Source organism: Vicugna pacos, chromosome 2 (genome assembly GCF_048564905.1).
Source record: "Vicugna pacos chromosome 2, VicPac4, whole genome shotgun sequence".
Taxonomy (NCBI): Eukaryota; Metazoa; Chordata; class Mammalia; order Artiodactyla; family Camelidae; genus Vicugna; species Vicugna pacos.
In genome coordinates, this window is record NC_132988.1 from 13,786,245 (window position 1) to 13,793,459 (window position 7,215).

The 7,215-nt window shown below is 37.0% G+C and overlaps 1 pseudogene; it reads left to right on the forward strand.

Annotated features, from left to right (window-relative positions):
* The first annotated feature begins 2,424 nt into the window (after positions 1–2,424).
* LOC116276745 (U6 spliceosomal RNA) lies at positions 2,425–2,516 on the forward strand (annotated as a pseudogene).
* The last annotated feature ends 4,699 nt before the right edge of the window (positions 2,517–7,215 follow it).

Below are 7,215 nucleotides of genomic sequence, written 5' to 3' on the forward strand. Positions count from 1 at the left end.
AAAAAATTCTAAACAAAATTCAATATTAATAATACATCATCATGACCAAGTGGGGTATAATACAGGAATGCAGAAGTAGCTTAACATCAGAAAATTATTCACTGTAATTCACCATATTAAACTGAAAAAGAAAAATCGTAAGATCATCTGAGCATGAGATGCATAAAGGCATTTGACAAAAATCTAACATCCATTTTTTCAGTAAACTAAGGAACTTCCTCAACCTCATAAAAGGCGTCCATGAAAAATCTAACTAACGTCATACTTAACTGTGACAGACTGAATGTATTACCCGCTAAGATCAGGAGCCAGGCATGGATCAACACTTCTTTTCAACAGTGAACTACAGGTTCTAGAGAGGAAGAAGTAAAACTGCTCTTACTGTCAGACAATATGGTCATTATTTAGAAAATCTAATAGAATCTACAAAAAAGCCACTAGAACTAACAGGTGGGTTTAGAAAGGTTATAGGATACAAGATCAATATACAAAAATCAATAGTATGAAAGTAATCTGTATAATTTTGTGTCTGTATAACTTCTAATCTGTATAATACTGTAATGGTGGATACATGGCATTATATATTTGTTAAAACCTACAGAATGTACAAAAAGTGAATATGTAACATAAGCTATAAAGTTTAGTTAATAATAATGTATCAGTACTGGTTCATCAGTTGTAACACATGTACCACAATAGTTCCCAGTGTAAATAATATGGGAAACTGGGGAGTAGAGAGAGTAGGTGAGAACTCTCTGCACTTTCTGATCAATTTTCCTGTCAAACTAACCCGTTCTTTAAAAAAAATCTATCAATTTTTAAAAACTAATATATAAACTTACAATTAATTAAATTATGTCAGTTATTCCCAAATTTATTTCTAGATTCAGTGCTATCCCAGTCAAAATGCCAGCAGATTTTTCCTTGGTAGAAATTGACAAGGGCTTCTAAAATTCATATGGAAATGCAAAAGACCTGAAAGAGCCAAAAGGACTTTGAAAAAGAAGAATAAAGTTGAATGACTAAGACTACCTGACTTGAAGACCAATAATAACGCCACAGTAGTCAAAATAGATGCTACTGAGGGACGTGCAGATTGGAGCACCATTTCCATGTATCAATTAGCAAATGGCTGAAACGCTTTTGACTGAGCAGTTCAGTTCTAGCAATTTTTACTGAAAAGTGGTCAAACACATACAAACAAGAACAAAGATATTAAAATCATCCTTATTCTCAGTGGCTAAAAACTAGAAAATAGAAGGACTGCAGAAATTTTCCAAACTAGGGGGAACTAAGGATGCAAGACAACTAAATGTAATGTAAATCTTGGATTGCTCTTTAATGAGAAAAAAGGACACTACAGGGACAACTGGAAAACATGTGCGAAACGTCTGTAGATTAATTGTGTTATATCAATATTTTCCCTGGCTTCAGTATTGACATGGTTTTGTCAGATGTTAACTTTGGGGGGACTGGATAAAAGGTATATGGGGAAAAAAAACTAGAAAATAAACAGATATTTAACAAAAGGAAAGTGGTTAAGTAAATTATGATATACACTTACGTTAAGATAAGTATGCAGGCCAGGCATCAAAAATCATGTATTTAATGACGTGGGGGAAAGTTCAGGTTATATAGTTATGTGAATTTAGCAGGTCACAAAATGATAGGTTCCTCCTTTGTTTTAAAATATCTGTTTATATATCTGGAAGAATTTAAAGCAAAATATTTACAGTTCTAAGTGAAGAAGTTATCAGTTGTTTTTCACAAAAATTGTATAATGCTTTTGTAATTTTTAAAAAGTTTTAAAGTTTAGATTTTTTAAAGTTTTATCATTGAAAAGATGTATTTATCAAAATAATCATTTTTAGCATGCAAAAATGATGGCTACCTCAAATTACATGTGACAAATTAAGATTCTGTTTCAAACTGGAGAAGGAAGATCTTTCTCTAAATGACTGGAAATTAAACCTTAAAATCTTTGTTTCTCCATTCCTGTTCATTTAACTGTGTTTGTTTTCATTTTATGGCCTATACTTGCTATTGTTTTTTATATTTTAAAATAAAATCTGTACATGCTTTCTATACATGAAAAATACAGAAGAGTATTCAGAAGAAAATAAACAATTATCTGTAATCACTACTAGTATGTTCTCATGTCTTATTATTCTTTCAAGGACTTGTGAGTGGGCTTCTCAGTCCTTGGCCTGTATCAGTGGAAGACCCATTAATGTTAATAAGCAAACATGGAATCACTCCCGTGAGCCAACACAGCCTCACGTAACCATGATAAAATTATAAAATTCTCCTTTTGTATATGGTGGGATGGATATTTACTTATTTGTTTTGGAAGTTCCCTCATTAATTTTCTTCTAAGTATTAAAGTATCCATATTCACCATTTTGTAAAATATAAAACACTATAGTGCTTGCTTCGGCAGCACATCTACTAAAATTGGAACGATGTAGAGAAGATTAGCAGGAATGACACAAATTTGTGAAGTGCTCCATATTAAAAAAAAAAAAAAAAGGACAGACGAACTTATTTACGAAACAGAAACAGGCTTACAGAAATAGAAAATGAACTTACGGTTACCAGGGGGGCATGAGGTGGGAAGGGATAAACTGGGAGTTTGAGATTTGCAGATACTACCTAATATGTATAAAATAGATAAACAATAAGTTTATACTGTATAGCATACGGAACTATATTCAATATCTTGTAGTAACTTATGATGAAAAAGAATATGAAAATGAATGTATGTATGTTCATGTATGACTGAAGCACTGTGCTGTACACCAGAAATTGACACAATATTGTAAACTGATTAATAAAAAAACACATATATACAAAAAAAATTAAAAACACTATAAAGAAGAAAACAAAAAACAACAGTAATTCTACCGTCAAGGATTATCACTTGTAACTTCCAGGGGTTTATTCTGTGTAAATATATGCAATATAAACACTTATGTAAACCCATGTATTGTTAGGATTTTGCTTTTTTTCACTTAACATTTTCTTATTATCAGTTCTCCTATCTTTTAAAGGGCGTATTGTATTTCTTCGTATGAATACATAACAAGTCGTTTAGTCAGTCCCTGATCACTGAACATTTTGGTTATTTCGAATTTTTTTACGAGGCAAGTCCACTGTTCTCTGGGATACGGGTGCAGATAAGCAAATCCTGTAAGAACCATCAATTTACAATTTCGTACTCCACACACACTATGTATGAGTTTTGGTTTTGTTTTTGGCAAGGAAGGGCAATGGATGATAGTGGAAGGGCGTGTAGAGGGTAGAAGTGGGGGTAATCCGCTCCATCTAGTTCAAGAAGAACCGCGTTTGCCACTTTAGGGAGGGGTTCCCTGGGACCCCGCCCCCAGACCATTCAACAGTCATCGCCGGTTCCCACTGTACGCTGAGCTGCACTGCACCCCTGTGGCCGAGCCGCGGCACTGCAGCACAAGAGCACCAAATCAAAAAAAAAAAAAAAAAAAAAAGCACCAAATCGCAGGGGTTTTAGGGAGGCCATTTGGTTTATTTGGGGAACTGATTTTAAAATCCAGTTTAAAGCTGTAATTTTTTTTTTCAGCACACAAACAGAAAATGATAGGCTGTGTGGGACTGTGGTCTGTAATACACATTTCTTTAGAGCCCTAAGCGCTTGAATGAAAATAAAGTTCCCCCTTATATCCCTGACTCTTTTTCTACAGCTTCCGTCAGGCCACTCCGCCCTTAGGCAGTATCTTCTAGCCCTATGAACCACTTGCTGCAAGTCTCCAAATGAGCTAGGCTTCCTTTTGCTCACGGGACTTTATACAGGCTGAGCAAACCCCAGACTCCCTGTTCTCTGCCTAACTCCTAAATCCCCTTAAGATTTAGATTCCTTTCAATCCCCTAAGACAGGGGTGATGGTTGACTGGTGCTGGGAGCTTCCCCAGCTGGAAACAGTAATTCCTATAAATGCATCACTCTCTCCCCTTTTGGACTGGAGGGTCTCTGAACACAAACGTGACTCCTCCTCATTTTGTTCACCACTTTTCTTGCCGTGGAGACAGTAAATCACGAACAGATAGTAGGAGTCTAGTCTGTTCAAAGGAGGAAAGCACACAAACATGGATAATAAAGTATATTTTCTCCATTCAGTTCCACTGTATTCAGTTCTGCCAGTATCGATGGGGCACCTACTCTGTTCAAGAGTGCTCACTGATAGCATGGGAGGTGGAAACGGAGGAGAGGAAAGCTATGAGATGAGGAACTGGTATCTCCTGCTATTAACTCTGCAGTTTGTTATTCCTTTCAAACACTTATTGCGTGGACAAAACTTGAGGTGTTGAGGTCCAGACATTGGTCCAGACTTGAGACGTTAGGCTCACACATGCATTTTCTTTCTTTCTTTCTTTCTTTCTTTCTTTCTTTCTTTCTTTCTTTCTTTCTTTCTTTCTTTCTTTCTTTCTTTCTTTCTTTCTTTCTTTTTTTCTTTCTTTCTTTCTTTCTTTCTTTCTTTCTTTCTTTCTTTCTTTCTTCCTTCCTTCCTTCCTTCCTTCCTTCCTTCCTTCCTTCCTTTCTTTCTTTCTTTCTTTCTTTCTTTCTTTCTTTCTTTCTTTCTTCCTTCCTTCCTTCCTTCCTTCCTTTCTTCCTTTCTCTTTCTTTCTTTCTTTCTTTCTTTCTTTCTTTCTTTCTTTCTTTCTTTCTTCCTTCCTTCCTTCCTTCCTTCCTTCCTTTCTCTTTCTTTTCTTTTCTTTTCTTTTCTTTTCTTTTCTTTTCTTTTCTTTTCTTTCTTTCTTTCTTTCTTTCTTTCTTTCTTTCTTTCTTTCTTTCTTTCTTTCTTTCTTTCTTTCTTTCTTTCTTTCTTTCTTTCTTTCTTTCTCTCTCTCTCTTTCTTTTTTTTTTTTTTTTTTGTCGCCCGGTGATTCTATGTGTAGCTAGCATTAAGAACTTTGACCCCAGAGTATCTGTAAGAAACTCCTGAGTCCCAAATTCTTAAACAGTGAGAAGTAACAGTGACAATATCAAGGGAGCCGGTGGAACACTATTTGAAGACGGGAGTAATTTGGAACATTTGCTGGTTTTACCTGCCCAGCTATCCATTCTTCTGCGAGGAACCCTTTGATTTTCCTCTGAAGAAAAATCCCTTCTTTACAGGAACTACTGTTCACAGTTTATGAGAATTACTGCTCCAAGTCCTTGGGGTTGAGGTAGGGCTGATTCTCACCGTCACTTCCAATTCCCCGCCACCACACACATACACGTGCGCGCGGGCACTCACATGGTACCTGCACGCACAGCCCACCCAAGTACTGATGCTACTTTCTTTTTCAACTTGAATTGCACGTGGATCCAGCCATGTCTGAACCTTTAGACTGAACTTCTAGTCTTATTAAACTTTTCAACTACTGAGCCAATAAATCCTCTGCCACTTTTTTCCCTATATGAGTTTGAGGTGGGTTTTGTCATTGCAGCCACAAAATTTCTAACGAACAGAAATCTTTGAGACTTTCAAATGAGACATGCAACTTTCTATTCTGTCTGCTCATAGAAAGGGGATACATTTATTGATGTGTCCTGCTATGTTGAGATTCTTTTTTCTTGTTCTCTGATAAGATTTTCTTCATTATTCTTAGTGGAGCTTAAGTTTATTAAACATGAAAAGCCCATATATTTGGTCTAGCTTAGCTCTGTTCAGTGTATTTGTTTTTGACATGGGCTTTTAAAAGCTGCCACACGAATAAAATGGAGACAATGACACATCTCACAGAACTGTTGATGGTAAGATGAAATAACATGTGAAATCACCTTATGCCATATAAATATTGGGTATTGTTACCATGGGTTTCATCCTTATTAGCATCATATTTCATTTTCTGTCAACAAAGATGCTGGAGAGTTATTTATCGAAAGCTATACAAATGCAAACTGTAACTGAGCAAGTAAATGATGGAAAAAACGGAAATTTGATTCCTTTGAGGCTGTGATCATCTCAGGAATGTTGTAAATGATCGGTTGAAATAATGTGGTCGAAGGTGCTTAGAAAAGAAAAATGCGATGTGATTATAAGGTACTGTTATCTCAGCCTTTCTGGTCACTGAAACTTTGACATTGTTCATATGCATATGTGTTTTATTTCAGAGCTTATTAATATCTGGTACTTCTCATTTAATTTTAAAACAAACAAAAAAACCCCCATATGCTGTTTAATAGAGTGCAACCTTATACAATGAATGGCTTTATCTTGGTTTTCGTTCTCTTCGGCCTCTCTGTGGCATTTAACCACCCTGACAACCCACTCCTTGAAATTCCTTCCTCCCTTAGATCCAGTGACACTGATTTCCCTACTTCTTCTTGATCTTTTCAAAGACTTTTGAGTCCCTTCTCCCTTCCCAACTCCTAATTCCAGGGATGATGCCCACAAGGCTCTGAGCTTCTTTCTCTCTCTCTGTCTCTCTCAGTCCTCAGTTCCTGTACAATTCATCCATTCTCATCTATCTTACATAGTTCCTTCTTCCCACTATTTATTCCAACATGTACGTCCTGCCACTAGCTCACTTTCAAGATCTTCAACCCTTCTCCGTTCCAACTAGCTGCCTTCACAATTGCCCGGTTTCAGTTGGTGGCAGCCTCACGGAGCCCGTGTCCCTCCCTCCTTAGAGCGTTCCTATCTTTCATTCCCTTTTTCCAGGCTCCAAGTACGTTAGTGCCTTCCCGACTCATTTTTCTCTGCTCTCCTCAGACCAACAGAGTAGCCCAGGTCCTCAACACCAGCCTGCCCATCCTCGTAGCTGGTCTGTTTGGCTCTGGACTCTTCCCACTCCTGTCTGTCCCATGGATGGCAGCTGAATCCGGTTCCTAAAATACCTCTTTGTGAGTTCTGTCAGAGCAAGTACCGCACACTGGGCATCTTGGTGCCCCCAGCACCTGGCACAGTGCCCAGCACAATTATGGCTCTTGACTGACAGTCGTCCCCTTGCTCAGGAGAGTTGCTTCAGTGTGTGTGTGTGTGTGTGTGTGTGGTATCAATTTCAGACTTCTTAGCTTGACTCTATAATATGAATTATTCATCCTGTCTTGTTTTAAATTGCTTCATAGAGTAAACCCTTTACCTAAGCCAATCTAGATTTTCCTTTTATAAATTTACATTTCACTGATAACTAAGACCAAACTCTTTAGCAATCATTAATTCTCTGCTATCAGTGTAATTTGTCTCCCTAACTA